The sequence below is a fragment of the Anastrepha ludens genome, chromosome 2 (assembly GCF_028408465.1).
Source record: "Anastrepha ludens isolate Willacy chromosome 2, idAnaLude1.1, whole genome shotgun sequence".
NCBI lineage: Eukaryota > Metazoa > Arthropoda > Insecta > Diptera > Tephritidae > Anastrepha > Anastrepha ludens.
Window position 1 is genome coordinate 154541776 of NC_071498.1, and position 20075 is coordinate 154561850.

A 20075-nucleotide genomic window follows, 5' to 3' on the forward strand; every position below is an offset into this window, starting at 1 on the left:
ACCATTTCATTCGATCATTTTCTGCTTTTTTGAAGGTAAGTCCATTATGAAGCTTTTAAAGAAGCCCCAGTTTCAAACAACTGGGACAGTTTATTTTCAAAGGCTTCTCTGAGGCGATTTTTTCACCTACAAAATTGTTCGTCGTTGACAGGAACCGGTGACAGTTAATAAGTGCGAAGCCCTGACTATAAGCAGATGCATGAAACCTGCTCAATGATGCTCCAGAGTTTCTAATGAGTATTCTTCTTCTTCGTCTTGATTGGTGCGATAAGCGCTTAAGCGATTTTGACCGAGCTAAACAAAACGCCCCAGTCGTTTCCTTCTTGTGCTAATCGGCGCAGTTGGACATACCAAGTGAAGCCAAGTATGATACTTCTCCACCTGATCTTTCCAGCGCAGAGGAGGCCTTCGTCTTCCTGTAATACCGAAATCGAATGCGGCTAGTAACGCACGAATACTTTCAGAGTCCATAGAAAAAATCCCGATCTTGTACAGATGTCTATGCAGATTCTCGCGAACATTCTCAGTTTATCCTTGGGTAGGGTTATGAGTTTTTTTTTAATTCTTTTAGTTGTACCCTCCCAATAAAGATGTCGCCTGGCGTAGCCCCATAGTTTGGTGCCAGAAAATATATAATTATATCGAATTCAGTCTAAGAAATTAGTTCTTCTTCTTCTTCCCTAGCATACTAAACCTGGATGGACCACTGCTTACACAACTATCTTCCTCCAGATTTCTCTATACGCTACTAAGCGCCACAAGTTTTGCACGTTCATCTCATTAAGGCCGTCGATAACTCCATCTACCCATATTTCTTTGGTCTCCTCTTAGTTCGCTTCCCAAATGGTGATTTCTTGAAGGCTCGTTTGGATGCTCTTTGCACTGGTATTCTTTTGTTCCGATATTCGGTCCTAGCCATCGTATTCGCTGGAATTTTAGGTATTTTATGATGTTTTGCCCTTTAATGAGGTGCGGAAGCTCGGGGTTGTATCTAATACGATAAGTGCCATCTTTCAGCCTGATTGGTCCAAACGAGTATATTTTTCTAAGTATTTCCCATTCGAACGTTGCTATTTGATTCACTTCATTCATATCCATCGTCTACACTTCACAACTGTATGTCAAGATTGGGCGTAAGAAAACATGATACATTCGACATTTTGGGTTTCTTGACAGGAGTTTGAACTTGAATAGCTTTTAATGCGCAAAGTTCTTTATGCCCTATTTGCTGCTTGTAGCCTGTCTAGTATGGTAATTGTTGTGTCGTCGTTGGCGTTAAGTACCACTCCTCAACACTCAATTCCATAGATTCAATTGCCTGCTATGCTCGGCTTTGTAATATGGAATTCAAAAGAGTTCCAGGAACTTTCAACGCTGAAGAATTGCCTGCATATAAAAGTAGATGCCTTTTGTTAGAAATGTTAGAAATATTTCACTGGTAATGTTTATAAGGGACGAGGCATATCAAAAGACACCTCTTACTGGAGCTAATACTTTTTAATTGTCTTACTCGTAACCTTAGACTCAGCATTTACCTTATCATAAAACAAATTTTAGTCGTAATGAACCGCTTAAACGTTGTATTAGGCAGTCGAACGGATTTTGTAAAAATTTCGATATATAGTATTTTCTAACACGCGAGAGACTTTCAAGTCAAAACTTAATCTGGAGATAAGCTTTTTGAGTTGGCAATAATAAAAATGCTGGCTCTTATTGGAATTAATCTTCCTATGAGTATCAATTATTCTTCTTCTAACTAGAGCTCTGGAAAAATCTCAATAAACCAGACACAAATTTTTTATGGTATTCTAATTTTTTTACATCAATTTTAATGCGCGTATCAGAAAGAACTACTCTCAGCTGCCTAGGCTCAATTTAGGTGTCACAGACTTTTTGGAACAATTCACGCCAGATTATAAATAATTTTTAAAGTTTTTTCAAGGTTTGTTTCAAAGACATCCTCCGTTTTGTTAACTGGGAAACTCCCTCATGTAATGTGTGGAATAAAAACGAAAGCAAATAAAGGTGCTGAGATGCCGATTGTTATCCGCCTATAATCGTACGCAGGCATGTGTGGGTGTATGCTGCTTATCCACCCAACTGAGAACTGACTTTTTAGCTGACTCAGTACCTGGAAATTTATGTACCAGGTTTGGTGGCCCTACGCATTTTTCGGCAACAACACCAACAATAAACGGCGGTAAAATAAAAAATAACAAAGCTTTGCAACAGGAACAACACCAACGCCAAACAAACCAAACAGAAACGTTTTAGTGTTACGTACTCGTATTTAGGTTGAATGCTAAAACTCCGACAGGTGAAGTGAAATTGATTTCCTTTTCATTTGTGCAAATATGAAATATCAATATTGACAGGCTTGGAAAGTGCACAGAGATGGGGAGATGAAGTCTCGAAATGAGGAATACATAACTGAGTGACTGAATGATTGACTGGTTGAGTGAGTGGGGAGCTGCGAGCGTCAGTTCGACAGTGTAAAAATCGCTTTAATAGCAATTTAAACCGCTTGGCTACGCCTTGTTTGTCGACGAGCAAAGCAAATAGGCGTTGCGATGGAAAAAGATATGACAAGAGACTATTTCGTTCATTTCTTGTTTAAATAAATTGTGAAAAAAGCAACATTTTACGTAAGTATATTTGCGTTCATTTTGCATCTGGTTGTGAATTTTGGCCATAAATGCCAATGGTGTTGGTCAATGGGTTCCGGCAAATTTATCCTTCACACATTTTTGTTTTGTGAAATGTATTTGCTTAACGAGAAATATGCGTATTTAACTTTTTTTTTATTAACATAGATATTTTCTCAATGAACCGAAAATTATGTGGAATAAAAGATAAAGATATGTACATATGTGTGCATATCCATTACTGGCGGTTTCACTTTCATTGTATGAGATTTTCAGATTTTGTAATTTATATTTTTTCAACGAAATTCACACACGTCACATTTGCCGCCCAACATAACCGATGAGCGCGTCTAAGCGATTAGCACAAAAATCAGCAGCCGATGCCTTTACTTTACTTTACTTTACTGTGCCCATTACTGCCTGCCTGCATAGGACGCGCTGTACAATTAGGAAATTGATAGGCAACCTTACATATGCATATATGTATATATATATAATATATATATATATATATATATAGGCCAAAGAATTTGCATTTAGAAATTTGTGGTTTGTAACTTTTGTCAAAACATGTGCACGAAATTTTTTCATATGGAAGAAATGCGCAACACCGTCAGAGAAAAATATTTAAAAAAATCAACTGGAACCTGCATTTTATTATATCAAAATTTAATCAGTATTAATATCCTATATCAAAATGTAGAATCATATTATATACGGCGGCCACCGTAGTCGAATGTGTTGATGAGTGACTGCCATTTGGGTGTGTGTAGGCTCGAATCTCCGTCCATGAGACACCAAAATGATAAAAAAACAAAAACCAAATTACTAGATTAGATTAGATTTTCTACGTGGTTCGCACCTCGGCCTCATGGTCTTTTGTGCCCTCTACTGATCACAGTACCTTATCCAGACCCAGTTCCCTTATTAAGCTCAGGATAGCGCTGGGTTGGACTAAGCGTATGTGCCCTTCTTCTGGCTGCAGTTGGCCGAGATGTCTCAACCTTCTCCCCACTATAGCGCTGCGTTCAAGGAGAAGGTGCATTGGCGTCTCTTGGGACTGGTCGCAGAAACGACAAGAGTTCGTCGACCAAATCCCAATCATATGCAGATGGCTTCGCAGTCTACAGTGGATTAAATAATAAAGTACGGATTTCGTCAAGCATAGCCTCGTAGTTTGGGGGCAACAAACTTCCCTTAGTCCTAGCTCTTCACTCGTTATCGTCATCTTGATTGTGTGTTAACCCATAGCAAGAAAGGGCTCGAGTCCTATTAAGGGCGAGGTCGCAGCTAGTTATACCCAAATCTATGACCGACCCCCACTAACTTTGGACGGCCGATCCACCCATGCCAGTGGCACACCCCCTGGAACTCCCCTGGGGGGTTCCCCATACAATCATTTCAAAAGATCACCATTTTTAGAAAAGAAACTAATAAGTTCGACCCTAATTGGGGGGCATCAGAACTCGTTTTAGAGGTATGGTTCCTTCGGCAGAGTTTCTTATCTTGGTCCCTGGAATATGATTTTCATAGAGCAATGGGCTATTTTTTTGCCTCCCCACAAATCGACCCGGCTTATTGTATACCCATCGGCACAGAGCTCTTGGTTTTTTTTATTAAATAAAATAAATGATTTTGTGTAATGGAAATCTTTATATTGACCTTTACGAGCTTCATCGCTTGTCTGTTTGTATACCACTGCTGTCAAGTTCGCAGGAGTAGGGAGATAGGTTAGATGGCAAGAGTACACCGGGTACACTACTAGAGTGCCGCTTTGTTACCGTAATGCAGACAATTACCAGCGAAGAATCACAAAACTTAAAGGAAGAATAACCATTTACAGCCATCCCATGCATTAATTTAGTGGTGAAAAGAAAGGAATCTAGGCTGGAATGTGTCAGATTATCCTCAAGAGCCTCGGGCATTTGCAAAGAAAGGGGTCAACAGTCTCTTTCTCTATAAGATCTTCACAGCTTCTGCAATTACCCAGTAACCGGTGAACAACATGAGTTTGGAAATTGAATGGCGGGGATCCCCAGCACTTTAAGCTTCCTGCTGCTGTCGTACTTCTGGCATATTTTTTGAGATAGCACACGATATGATAGAATCCCATCTGTCTTGCGCTTTTTTAAGAAAGAAATTCTGCATTTTCGCTTTCACAACAGTCAAGGGGACACCGGTTCTGTCGAAGCCTCTCTGGTAAGCCCTCTATGTTCCTATGCTCTGAAACCCAGATAAGAAAAATTTGTTCTGCCACTTCGAGACATTTGCCCTCCTCCGAACAGGAGTTGACTAGAAGAGAGCTGCAATATGGCGACGACAGGACCTTGCTATCGCAAGTGTCAGGCACCATATAATTGATGTACGAAACACCATTTGCAAAAATTGCAAAATCTTCCGGTAGGGTAATTAATTTTGTGCCACCCGGTATATTCTTTCCAGAATGTACAGAGTAAACTTATAACAAAATTTTAGCTAAATCGGAACACAGTCACTAATTTTGGTCACAGTACATACGGGCACGTTACACTGTACGATTTGTTCCTTTGAGCTTCTGTGGGCCAAATTGGATAGTAATCCGAATGTCGTGAATTTTAAATGAGTACCATGAAAAATTGTTTCAAATAGCAAGCAGTAATGCAAGTAATTCTACGAGTCTGAGGAGGGTTTGGTATATTATTGGATTTATACCAGACTTCTATGGAGTTGAAAATAACAAAATGTATTTTTAAATTATTTGCAATTTCAAATATATGAACAGTTGATGGGAGAATAAGCCAAAATCGCATTTAGCCACTTGTCACAAGCACAAGCCACTCATCGGCAGCATAGCTACCAGCTGTCATACAAATAAAGGCGTAATTTAAAAAGTAATATTCAGTATTATTTTAATCATAACTTTTTCTTGTCCATCATTTTGAAATCAAATGCAGTAGAAACTTTGCACCAAATTAACCCTCTTAAGTTGTCAAAAATGAGCTGCCAACACTCAAAAACGTACTTGTAAAAAAGTTAAATAACAAAGAAAAAGTAACAAAAAGAAAAAATAAACAAGAAAGAGAAATTATTTATCGATTACAAATGGGTTGACATACAAAAGGCTTTGGACGCAAGCGGGTGTGTGGCGGAGCGAAAAGCGGGTAAGCAAATGATAGCACTTCAAAAATTCCATCAAATGAACAAAACCAACAACAACAACCATCAAGTAGTACACTTAACAAAAAACAAGGCACGTGAAGTTGACAACAAAGCGGCAGTACGCGACAGAAAAAAAAAAACAAAAAAATTTCGCCAATTTGCTACTATTTATTGACGTTGCCAGTGTCGAGTATGTACGAGTAAGTATTGTTGTTGTTGTTGTTTTTACCTTAAGTAGTTATTGGCGATGCATTGTAAGTACACTTATTGATACATTATTGTTGTTATTATTAGTACGGCTGATTATGCTACGATTTGAATGTAATAGTTGCTTTGGTATGTATGTGGTTGTTGTTGTTGGTATAGGAGGCACCTGCTACTCTGCTCTTCCCTTATAGCTGGTCTGAGGTTGACAAGCAGCCGTTGCTGTGCCAAACACTTGATGCCAAATAATTAGCAATTGAAATTCATCAAAGAAAGCAATTGACGTAGGCGCAATTACACTTAAGCTCACCAGCACGCACACACATGCGAACGCACACATGCACAGACATGCAATTAAGCATCATACATTTAATAATAAATTACAATACAAAACCTTTTATGTCAATTTCAACCATGCCTAATCGTCCAAATCAGCTTTTTTTTTTCTTTGCATTTTACACTATTTTCTGGTAGGCGTTGGCGGGTATTGAAAGCAGATTTTGCGGTGAAATGCTTCCGAGCAAAGTCGGCCAGTTAAGTTATGTTTAAGTGGCATTTATGCACTTAAGTGTGTAATTATATCTTTAGCAAAAATTTGGTGGGCAGAAACACTGTGCGACCACTTGAACGCGACCAAAAGACTCTCTAAAATGTAGGCTCTAAAGTCGGGTGGAAATAAATTGATTGAAATTATTGAGTTTGCATCGAAAGAGTTGAATTTTACTCCCGAGCCCAGCCAGCCAGGCTCTTTTATAAGAAATTTTTCAGGAAAAAAGGAAAGTTTTTGCGCATTGTGTTATTTGTTTCCCCAAATATTTGTTTGGTTTCGTTGATGTTAAAGATGCACCTCGCACAGGCAGGCCAGTCTTCGAAAATGTCGATAAAATCACGGAAATAATCGAAGTTGACCGGCATATTAGTAGTCGTATCATCGCTCAGAAGCTAAAGATCGGCCATATAATAGTTTTAAACCATTTGCGCAAAATAAAATATATAATTAATGGATTTTATTTCCCCTCACTAATATTTTGTTTTTGGCAAAAATGAAAATGAAATGAAATTTTACTAAATAGTACAAATCGATTGGTCTAAATCTCTGGAATTATAGAATGCAGCTTACTGATGGATTTATAACTAGAAAAAAATTTCAAAAATGTTCCGAATTTTAAAGCAAAATGTAAGGCGCCCAACGAAGCTGTCTTAGAAGCTGTAAGAAAACCTTAGCTCTGGAATTTTGTGGGCGTTCTTACGGGGCGTTATACATAAGCCATGCATACTGTCTGACTCGACATAGCTTATGGATACTTCGGGTCCTTTCTGCGGAGCAGTCTAGATGATGAAGTGGAATTACCTCGGCACTTTCTCCTTAGCTATCCTGCTTGCACGAAGTTAACTTTCTTCTTGGCTCTCATTTTTTTGCTGCACCTGCTGCTATAAAAAAATTAATTGGCGTGTACACTTCAGTTGCGTGTTTGGCCGAGCTCTTCCTCTTATTTGTGGTGTGCGTCTTGATGTTGTTCCACAAATGGATGGACTTGCAGTTTTAAGCCGACTCCGAATGGCAGATGGTTTTTATGAGGAGCTTTTTCATGGCAGATATACACTCGAAGGCTTGCCATTGCTTGCCGCGGGTCGACCGCTGTTAGAAAAACCTTTTTCATTTTGGTGTTTAATGCACGGAGATTCAAACCTACGCACATCCGAATGGTAGTCACACACCAACCCCCATTTGGCTAGGGTGGTTGCTGTCACCTGCTGATATAGAGGGTCTTAGGGCGGGTCGATTTAAAAATCGCTCATTGCTCTGTGAAAATCGTATTCTAGGGATCAAAATAAGAAACTTTGCCGAAGGAACCATACCTCTAAAACGAATTCTGATGTCCCCCAATTTGGGGGAATGAATTTCATTGGCAGTATCGTAATTTTAGTCATCGTTTGGTCACAATATCCCATATCCCCCACACTATCTTCTCTAACCCGTTCCGTTCGCTCTCATTCTGAGAGGCAAGTTTGCATATAAACAGAAAAATAAACTGTCTATTCGTCTAAGCCAAACTGTCTGAAGCCAAAACGGCTCAGTTAGTCATCTTTGGCAAAAAACTTTATGGGTATATTTCCTTTTCTTAAAGTGAAAAACTTCGTACAAAAGTTTTCATCTCTTCGTGAAAGGTATAGAAAGAACTGCCATTAATTCAATGCTCGGCGAAAAAAAGTAAGTGATTATTTTTTTCTGATTCAGCCATTCTATGTGAAATAAAAAATTTTATTGCTGAAATTTGAATGCCGAAAAATGATTAGAATTATTTTTAGTTCCTGGTTTTAATAGCTCCTTTTGTCATTGAAAATTCATCAATATAAAATGCCTTCATTTTTGCAAATTGCGTCAAATATCAATTGTGATTCACGTGTCGCGTTCAACCAAACTCCTCCGCAATACATTTTTCGCATTTTTTTTTGTTTTTTTTTTCAGAATAATTGGTGATGTTGGCATAGTGTGAATTTCGTGAAACTCTCCGATCTGCGGAAAACCGTGCCCTTTGAAAAGTATGGAACAACACAAGATGCTGCTAGATCTGGTCTGTTGCGGAGCAGCCCTTCTGATGAGAATATCGTAGTTGTGGCTAAAGATGCTGCAGAGGGCCCCAAAGTAGCGACGTGCCACATTGATTGAGCATCAATCGATCATATTTACAGATAATTTTGATATAAGACTTAAAGATGTTGCCTTACAAAGTACAGACAGTGCATCAGACGTTAGCTGTTGACCGCCAATTACGTGAAACCTACACTGAAGTCATCCTGAAGCTCGATCACGAGAAAAACAACTTTTCATGTATAGTAGGTTCTGTTTTTATGCGGTAGATACGTTCCGCAAGAAACAGCATAAAAAAAAACAGCATAAAAGAAGCTACTAGTTCTATAGTAAAACTATAGATACGTTTCAAATGCTAAAACCGCACAAATCTGAAATAATGTAATAAAATCGCATAAAAAAGGGCACTAGTCCCATATTATAACTATAGATACTTTCCATAGACCGCATGAATGAAAATAATTAAATAAAATCGCATAAACAAAATATTGTATTTTTGAAAATTATATCTTTATTTAAGAAACGTCAGAATCGAAAAATAAATTTAAGTCAGAAATAGAATCAGACAATACCCACAAGTTGCGCGTTCGTTTAGGATTTGGCGTAAAATCACTTTCGTCACTTTAGGAAATGTACACGTCCGATCTAGATAGTTATGCAGGCGGTTCCATACTTGTAGGGTTAGCATTTCTGATGTAATCTGTGATGAGTTTTTGCTTAGCTGGTTTAGAATCTTGTTTATATGTACAATTCCCGATAGGTCGACATGCATTTTGTAATTAAAAAAAAAACCGCACTATTTCAAAACCGCATAAAAAAAAGCCGCATAAAAACAGAACCTACTGTATATTCTTTATGAGCGGTGAGACCCATTTCTATATCTGTTAATATCTGTGAATACATGGATATGGAAACAAGCAAAATTATCGAATGGACCACGAAAAGATATTGCACCAGCTTAAACTTACTGCACGGTGTACTTTTTACACTGGACAGGTTTTGGGCATTACCGTTTTGAAAAGCGCGAGCCAAACGACTATTATGGGCGATGAGCTCTAGAGCTCTTTACTCAACGACCTTTCCTTTCGCTAGTTAAATGAATTGGGACTTGAGAGAGGATCCAACAAGAAGAAGCAACAGCGGCGCATACTGCACGAGTTGCAGTGGAAATTCTGAAGACTGCATTACCAGGTCGCCTAATCTCTCGTTTGCGCGATTTGCATTGACCAGCAAGAGCGCCCGATTTATCCGTTCCAGACTTCTTTTTAGGGAGTTTTTTGAGTGTCGTAAGTGCCTCTTATTCAAATGCTTATCTTCCTCTCTTCCTATTGTATATTCAATATGCATACTTATTATTGCATAACTAATTTAACTATTTCCTGATAATAATCTTAATTTTGAAACTTTGACGCTCTTGTATACCGCCCTCTTTGTAAGCTGATCTCTCATTCCGCATACTTTCTAGTGTCGCACAGTATAATCATCTAAGTGCGCGTATGACTTACACATTGAATTTTACTCGCACGTCCGTACCTTACAGCATTTCAACAAGCTGTGTAATTGAACAACTAATTCCTTAAAAAATTAATAGCTTTTTCACATTTGCTATTTATAGATATAGTAAATATGTATGTATATGTATGTCCTCTGTAAGTCTATTTATAGTTGTTCGTTTCTTGTTCAGCGACACTTTCTTTCGTCAATGTCAAATTTTTCGTAAGTAGTCGATTTTAAGTTGGGTTAAACGAAATATTGAAATATTAGCATAAAGCAGGGATGGCAATCATTATTTTGTAGATATTTTTTATTGTTTTTAGGACTTTGATTATTTGGTATTATTTATTGATTATTATTTTATTTCTTGATCAAGGGTGGGGCTTGCCGAGGAAACGGACTGCAGGTATTGTGGGTTGACAGAGAAAACACCAGAACATATCGTAAATTATAGATTTATATGCTTTGGACATTCACTGCCATGCCCAGCCAACATAAGGCGCAGGATGCCCTCCGAAGAGCTCAGTTATTTGACTGCCTAAGGGTTTGAGTGATCTTAGGTAGACACAAAAGATATAATCTACTTCATAAAATCATCACAGTAATACAACATTATAATATAAAACTCAAAACTCAGATGGAAGTCAAGTTCCTCGAAACTTCAAAGTCAAAGGCGTATTTGGTTTTTATATATTGTAATAAAAATCAGGAAGTGCAAATTATACTTAAGCGATAAAGTCAAAATAAAAAAGTGATCATTATTATTGAAATCAAGGACAATAATTAATAATAATTACCTTTTATATTCCACAATCGTGGCGTTTGGTGAAAGTTTCCCAAAGTCTGGCAAGGACAACTACCCGACTAGAAATTTTGGTATGGCGGTGATTAGGGGCAAATAAGGCAGACCGCATTCCAAATTTGCGCCTCATAAAGCAGCCAAACTAGGCCCAAGACCCGAAAGGTATCGCCACACATCTGCCGCATTAGGCGCTGGTTCGAAAAACCGAACTTCGGTAATACCTCGCATGCCCTTAAACAAATCAGTTAGGGATTCCAATTTATGCCTAAGTGAGACACTGCCACAGGTTTTCGTGACCCCAACCAAATTTGGTATTGATCTGGCATGCCAATCTTTGCCTTGCCTAACGTGGGTCTGGTAAGGTAATAGTGAGGTGTGCCTCAGTAAGGCCTGCCTAATTCGGGCCTAACTGATTCTTCGGCATGCCTCACTGTAATTCTAGTCGGGTATGCTTAACCAAAAAATTTCAAACCTATAAGCCTGACATCGTTTATGCTTAAAAGTCTGAAACGTATGGTAAAGAAACACATTAGGACGAGGGTTCAAAGTCGAAACCCTCTAAATGTCAGATAACACGCTTATCAAAGTGGAAAATCTTGTGAATCAGCTCTGCATGATTACGTTAACATAATCGAAAAAGTGTTGGAAACAAGAGAGTACACTCTTGCTGTGTTTGTGGACATTGAAGGAGCTTTTGACAATGCCACCTTTGGCTCATTATCAGATGGATTCACTCTATGCTATACAAAAGACTGATTACTATGGATAGAGAAAGCGATCAAGGAGTCAAGGTTGAGGTGCTTTGTTGTGGACTCTCTTCTTAATGATCTGCAGGAAATTTGCATCCAAGCCTAGGCGGACGATGTGTGCGTACTAATCTCAGGACGATCACTGGAAGCTGTATGCAATAAAATGCAGGTACGAATACTTAAAGGCTTCTGGCAGTGTAAGGAACCTTTGACATTGCATGAGGTCTAAGGCTGGTGAGAGCACACTGCCGAACATCACCCTGATTAGACATAGATACGCCTCTGTAGTCTGGTGGAAGACTACTATGGTTAATTTTAGAGTAAAACCACAAACTAGACTACAGAGAAGTGTGCGCTGGGGTATCAGAGGTGCGATGATAATGATGATCTTCAAATTCGAAAGGAAGCGATGAAGGTGGCGCACAGGCTCAAGTTAAACGGAGTATGCGGAAATAAAAAAGCACAGGCCACTATCAGATATACCACCAGTTTTCGGAGCGGTGCACACTGTGCTCGATGTCAGTGGACAATCGGATGGCTTTCGTTAGCTTTGGTAGGAAGCATGATGTTTTGATCCCAGATAGAGAGCAATGATTAAGTCCAGAGAACCTATTAATGGGATATCAGCACACTTTCTACACCGACGGATCCAAAATCAGTGATGGTAACAGATATGGATGGTACATAGAAAGAACCAAACCGGAAATTAGCGACTTTTCTTCTAAAGCACAGCAGAAAGGACCTGAGATAACTGATGGGTATAACCACAGGGCACAACGCCAGTGGTCAGCATATGGCTGTTGTGGACAGCCCGATATGTCTTTCCTGTCTTGAGGATGACGACACTGTAGAGCATTTTCTCTGTAGCTGTTCGGCGTTCCAGACTCAGACTCAGGACATTGGGTTGCGATATACTGAGTATGGATTAAGTTCTGTCCGGGCGTAGTACAATGGTCTCCTGACTGAGTGCTGTGACTTGTCCAGCCCCCACAAATCTAATCTAATAATTACCTTTGAACAAAAACCAAGTAAAATCAGTAAAATTTAAGCATTTTCAATTTAAATTTGATTGATAAATTTATAGCAACCGTCAAACGGATAAAGCTAAAAACGCTGGATACGAGTATAAAAACCAAATATGAATACGAATACGTAAGGGAGTCATCTATGATACCGGTGGTGCCGATATTAAATCTGCCTGTGTAATGACTGGAATGTCACGTAGTAAGTGTGGTGCAGCTGCTGTTGCTGGGTTTATGCCAATGTGCACATTATGGCTACTCTATGCATGGTACGACATTCTGTAGCTGAGTAATCATATATCTCTGATGAAATTCTTACTTCACGCGCTGGTGTACGCATATGCGTTGGTAACATTGTTGCCGAAGGACGCTTTGCACGGCGGACGCTTTGTGTCTTTTCCAGGAAAAGGCTGTCAAAGGCAAACTGTCCGACCTCTCTTCACTTTCGCAACTTTGACTGCCCATGCTTGTATTGCAGCCAGTGATGGCTATGCCATTGCCATCGACAATAGTGGGGCACATGATGCTGTATTGATTGCGACTTTAACAAAGGTAAAGTGATTGGAGAAAACATTGGCAAGTAATGCACTTCGACACGTACGCCAAGTGGTCATCAGTCGCTACTGATTTGGATAAACAGGGCTTAGGGTCGAAAATTTTAACAGGCTTGAGTTGACGTCGAAAACCGTAAAGTATTAATTAACCAATTTCATGCTGCGACAATGGTGGAATCTTCCTTGACATTGCATCAATTATTTTACATTTTCTCGTCTCCATTCTAACCGATTTTTCTGAAATTTTAAAGAAAACATATATTTACAGCAATGTTATAGCGCCACATTAGGCTTACGGTATATTTCTAAATTAAGAGAATAACTTCCACCATGAAAATCAAAAGTCAAGATGTACTAATTGGTAGCCGAGAATATTACACAGAACTGCGTGAGACAGGATTACATTTTAAAAGAACTTGTCTAAGGGATATACCTACATTTGGTTGAGCTCAGGTCTGAAACCATTTTTTTTTTCTTTGTTGAGAATGGGAGGGCATTATCAAAGCTCCCGGCGCAAAAATGGCATGTCCGGCGACTCAAACACTCCTCTGGTTTTTTCAGAGAGGTGTTCCATCTTCCTCATTACAAGTTCTATGCTTGTGTGCCTGCGCCCAGGTCCCGCTCTTTTATCCGTAGAATTTTTTCCGCGAAACCACGATGATTTCCCGCGGTTCTTCGCTGTTTTGCATCTTGTCGATTATATTTTCAGTAGCTATGTTACCGACTGCATTCTTCGTCATTCGACGTTCTTGTCCCAACGCATGCATTGGAAGAATGTGTGTTCAGCGTCATCTTCGGCTGCGTTACGGCATATACGGTATATGCATGTGGGATGTTCGGATTTCCCTACTCTGAACAGATATTTCTGGAAATACCCGTGCCCCCAAAGTATTTGGGTTGTATAAAAATTGCCTTTACAGCAATTGCTACTGTACCATGAAGTGGCGTCTTTTGTTAGTATAGCCGTTCATTTGCTGAGTGTTTCCTTTCTCCAGGGGTCTTTCCATAGTCTTATCGTTTCGTTCCTTATTTCACGCGCTACAAGTGTGCTTACTCCTTCTTCCATCCTCTCGTTCTTTAATGCTCACAACTTTTTCCTCTCAGAACTGCCGCTCAATGTACCGATGTTAGGAGCTTACACCGGTGATTTGCCTTTAGCACATTTGGCCACAGTTCAGCTCCGTATAAGAGAACGGAGAGCGTAGTCGCCATCATTATTTCTCATTTCACTTGGGTTGGTCCCCCAATGCTTGCCATCAGTCTACTAATAGGAATGCCATCTGAGCGGATCTCTCTCTGCTGCGTGTTTTATTTGGGGCCAGAAAGTTAGTCTTGGGTCCTGTCTTATGCCTACATATTTTAGAACCTTTTTTCGGTTAGCGTGTTTGAGCAAGTTTGAATGTTAACTTCTAACGGCATGTGCTTCTTGGCTAGAAATTTTAGCTCCGACTTCTCTATAGCTATTTGAGGCCGTGTTAATCCACCCACGATTGTGTTCATATCATGACTTGGTTAAGTTTTCTATGAGCTTCTTCAGAGTTTCGTGCCGTTATGACTGCGGTGATATGGTCTACGTATCGGATGAGAAACCCAATGTGGACATGAAATATCAAATGATAGAAAAAGTTGCTTCTAATAGCGGTCACCCCTTGGCAAGTAATAAATAGGAGTCTTCGAGTATATTTCTACATGAAAAGGCTTCTTACCGCAAATTGGATGAGATCAAATTTATGCTGCAAACGCGCAGTATATTTCTTAAAAATGAAATCAAATTTTCGAAAAATATTTTCATTATCCTGAGTTCGAAAAATGTGTAATGGCTATCTTAATACGGTGCTCAATAAATTCACTTACATACCAAACATAAAAAAGTGGAAGACGTGCGTTTAATATCATTTGAGCAGGTCGTCTTCATTTCTTGCATAGAAAAAGTTGGCGCTTTATTAACATTAGGACAAAATGACTACTCTATAGAAAAAAAAGATATTTTACGGTCATTAATGTTTGGCTGGAAAAGCTTTGCAGTGCCTCCACTGCCTAACCAGCATTATTAGCATAACTATGGAGGTTCATCTATATTTAGATAGTTCGTAAATTTCCACGTTTCTGTCAAACTAATCACTTTGAATGCACAACGTGTTCATGTCGTCAACGACGCTGAACGCATTGCAAATAAAAATCTGGCACGCTATGTAACCGGTCAGGCCGTTGGCCAGTTCACACTCTTAGCGCCACCATGGAAAATATGCAGAAAAAATTCACAAAAATCTCAAAACATAAGGTAAAAAGTAATAAAAAATCACACTCGCTATACAGTCGGCTACGAAGTGACCACTTTTGTCTGCTCTTGCCCATTTCTGCATGCCACATATTGTCAACTTTACGTTGTTGTCGTGCTTTTGTTTTACCTTTTTCTTCGAAATGGGGTTTGGTGGTTTAGTCAGTGTAATGAAACGCTCAAAAAATGTCCAAACAAGTTAAGCCACAGGGCAGACGCGTCAAAAGCAGCGCTGGTCGTGACAGTGACGGAAATATCAATGAAACTGGAAATGTTTTTTAAGCAGCGCTGCTTCGCTCAAAATAACTGCTGTTCAAGTTGCCGACGACGTGTTCAGCAGGTGTTTAGAGTCTGGCATTGCCTGTGTGTGGCATGTTGTAGTTAGTTACCTACGTACGGACTAGCGCAATCATGTGCACATACTCGTATTTATGTAAGTACATGGCGACCACGAGCACGTCTGTATTTTCTTGTCATCAACTTCTTAGAAGCTGCCGCTGCGTCACAACGCGTAAAATACGAGCACACAAGTACAGGTAGAAAAAAAGGAGAAAAGCATGCAGATGAATGTCTGTCTGTGTGAAAAAATATTTACTTATCTCACAATTGTGTAATTTTTGAGAAAGTCTAAACGAGCGGCTGGTGGTCAGATGTGTTTACCATGAAATCGAAAGTGAAAATTTAGTTCAACTGAACTAATCAAATAATAAATAGAGGAAGCATTGATCACAAAATGTACTAACTAACGTTTAGTTATTTCCATACGCCAGTTCAACATGAAGTGAATATCTTAAGAGCGTATTTCATATCCATTTTCATATAAAATCTGTTATTTTGCTTTGAGCATTTGCTAGAACCATTCGTTGGACGTAGGTTCGAATCTTCGTGAAACACCAAAATGAAGAAAAAGTTTTTTCTAATAGCGGTCGCCCTTCGGCAGGCAATGGCAAACCTCCTCTGCCATGAAAAAGCTCTTCATAAAAATATTTGCCGTTCGGAGTCGGCTTGAAATTGTAGGTCCCTCCATTTGTGGAACAACATCAAGACGCACTCCACAAATAGAAGGGGGAGCTCGGCCAAACACCCAAAAATGGTATTTTTTATCGAATTTGAACATATTAGAGGGATTTCATGTAAAAAAATCCAAGTATTTTTGTCATTGACAAACATTTTTTTGAAAATTGATTTAGTTAAAGAAGAGAACTGAAAAAAGTTTGACGAAATGTAGGTAGTAATTTCGAGACTTATTCAAGTTTTTAAGGTAAAAAAGTATTTGGAAGTAAACCTAATTTTTTGTTAAACATTTTTGGGAAAGCCCTTTTTTGTTTTTGTAGAACTTTTTGGAATAACAATTTTTTTTTTTCATACTTTCTAAAACCTCCCTGCCACGCAGACTTTGTTTTATTCCTTTTCATGAATAGCAGGCACTATACTATGAAAATTTTGGCATAGTTTTTTTTAGCAGAAAATATCTTTGGTTGTTGTAATATTTTTATAAATTGCTTTTCTCATATTATAATATAGAACAAAATGTGTTTTTAAAAAAGCGTTTGGAAAAAAATTTTTATATATTTATTAAAAATGTTTCAGAAAAAAATTGTATTTTTGAAACTTTTCGAAAACAATCCACCCAGAATTTTTTCTTATTTCTTTTCGTGAATAGCTGGCACTATACTCTGAACATTTTTGGATAGTTTTTTAATGTTTTTATAAATTCCTCTTTTAATATTTTAGGATAAAATACAGATTAAAAAATTTTAATATATATATTTTTTTAATAATTTCGAATTTGTGTTTTAATATTTTCGAAACCTTCCTATGCAATACAAATAAAAAAAAAAAAATTTATTAAGAAATTGTGGGGGAAAAATTTTTAGTATTTTTTTTTTAATATTTTAGATTTCTTTAAATATTTTCGAAACCTTTCTACGAATTACAAATTAAAAAAAAAATTTTAAAGAAAATTGTTTTTTTTTATTAAAAAAATTTTTTTTTAATATTTTCGTAACCTTCATACAAAATTCAAATTAAAAAAAAATTGCAAGAAAATTGTGTTTTTATTATAAAATTTTGAGGAAAAATTTTTAAATATATTTCTGGTTTGAACATTTTCGAAACCTTCCTATGAAATACAAGTAAAAAAAATTTTTTGGAAGAAAATTATGTCTTTTACTGAAACATTTTGGGGAAAATTTTTAATATTTTTTTTTACTAAATTCGATTTCTTTGTTTTAATGTTAATTTTCTTTTTTTCTAATATTTTCGAAACCTTCCTACGAATTACAAATTAAAAAAATTTTTTTTTAAAGAAAATTTTGTTTTTTATTAACAAAATATTGGAGAAAATTTCCAATTTTTTGTTTTTTGAATATTTTCGATTTTTTTGTTATGGTTGTTTATGAATATTTTCGAAATTCTCCAACTCAGATTTTTTGGTTATTTTTTGCCGAAATATCTGGGACTGTACTATGAAAACTTTGCTATAATTTTTTAAAGTGAAATATCTTCGGTCGGGGGAATTTTTAAGTGGCGGGTCTCAAACCCAGCGCACAACCAGCTATCCTGGGATGCTTCGCCTTCTCACGTTAGAACGGGTGTTCGGAAGTTACCCAGAGGATACGTGGGCTAATCCCAGATGCTGTGAGCTTCTTGAACCATATGCATTCACTCCCAAGTGAATGGCGATCAGTAACTTTCCCCACTTGCGTGGACTTCTACACATGAAACAAGCCTCCCATGTCGTCCGAATAGATACAAATGCTCCGGCTTTGAAAGTATTCGATGCAGTACCAGCTGGTGGTAGCAGAGGAAGAGAAAGGCCTTCTCTGCGTTGGAAAGATCAGGTGGAGAAGGACTTGGCTTCATTTGGTGTGTCCAATTGGCGCCGGTGAGCACGAGAAAGAAACAACTGGCGCGCTTTGTTAAACTCGACCAAAGTAACGTAAGCGGCTATTGCGCCAATTAAGAAGAAGAAGAACTGTCAATTCAACAAATGCCTTCTCATACGTATTGGTAGGGCAAGCAACATTCACTCAATTTTCACTGATTATGTCAACGTTTAGCAATCACTACTACGGCTAAGGCCAAGTATGTGATGAATAGACGAACTCATACTTTTCATAAGAAACTGCTGCAGTAGGGAGAGTGACTGAGGTCTCACAATGATTGATTCAACTCCGTTCTCTAAAACTACGCCTAAAAGGCTTTGTGGAAAAATCATGAACTACAACTCATGCAGAAGTTCAAACCATTTAAACCTTCAATGCATTCAGAAAAAGTCTAGCGTATTTCTTGCAGTTTCCATGGAAGAGCGTTAGTAAATATGTCATAGAATTATGATCTCCCACTTCAGTAATAATCGGCTTAGTTCTTAATGGTTTGAAAAAAAGATTAAACAACACTTCACACAGCGTATAAGGAAATTATTTAGCAGCGCTGCAGACCACCTAATCAGCGTGAATGATAGACGCTAATAAGACCAGTAGCAACCTTATCCGCTTTGAGCATAAAATCCTAAGAAGCATATTTGGACCAATAAGGGTATTTGTAAATCTTACAGAATCAGAGATCGAAGCTTTTCTCGCTACTTCACTGCGAGGATCCTACAACTTTCCCCCCTTCACCACCTGGACAAAGGAGCTCAAACTGTTAGCAACCCCAAAATCTTGGGAGTTACCTTCGACAGTTTCTCTCCTTCTCAGTGCATACAACCAATTTAGCCACTAAGCCAAAAAACCACTAAAATCAAAAAACCCAAGAAGGCCCTCAAATCGCTTGCCGGTACCACTTGAACAAACAAATGTTGCTATAGACATTTAAGGCAATATGCCGGCCGGTTTTAAACTATGCTGCGTCTGTCTGGTCGCTGAGAACCAATGATTCGCAGTGGACGAACAAACGACTTTTAACAATACACTGATATTGGGACTGCGACAGGATGTCTTTTGATGTCCCCACTACAACATCTAAACGACGAGGCCCGTATGCTCCCTGTAAAGGAGCATAATAAACTGCTCAGCAAGCAGTTCCTGTTAGGGTGTTACCGCAGGTCTCACCCATGCAGACACCTGCATGAGCCTGCGCCGCCTCCCAGGCACATCAGGAAGCACCTCTACCACCTGGACGAGATCCAGGAGAATACATGCCGACAATTACTGGGTCGAACAGTGTACAGACAATTAACGACATTCATCGGGAGACTCTTACCACCTTCTTAAGCTCCCGCATTCGAGGGCCGTCATCGGAGTCAAACCACCACCCATCGCAGACAAAGAGCTCCTACTTCCCCGAGAGTCCCGCGTAATCTTGGCACAATTACGTTCTAGATACTGTAGCAGGTTAAACTCCTACCTAACCAGAATTGTTCTGGCATGTGAAGGCAGCCCGCACGACACTAACCACCTTTTCACATGCCCCATCAAACCCACTCATCCAACACCCCTCTCCCTCTGGACCCAACCTGTCGAAACAGCATGTTTCTTGGGCCTACCGTTAGATGAGCTAGACGAAAACGACCGTTGATTTACACTACACTGGCAGGGCAAAGTTACTGCTACAACAACAACAACTATGGGATCGAACAACTTATATATATCA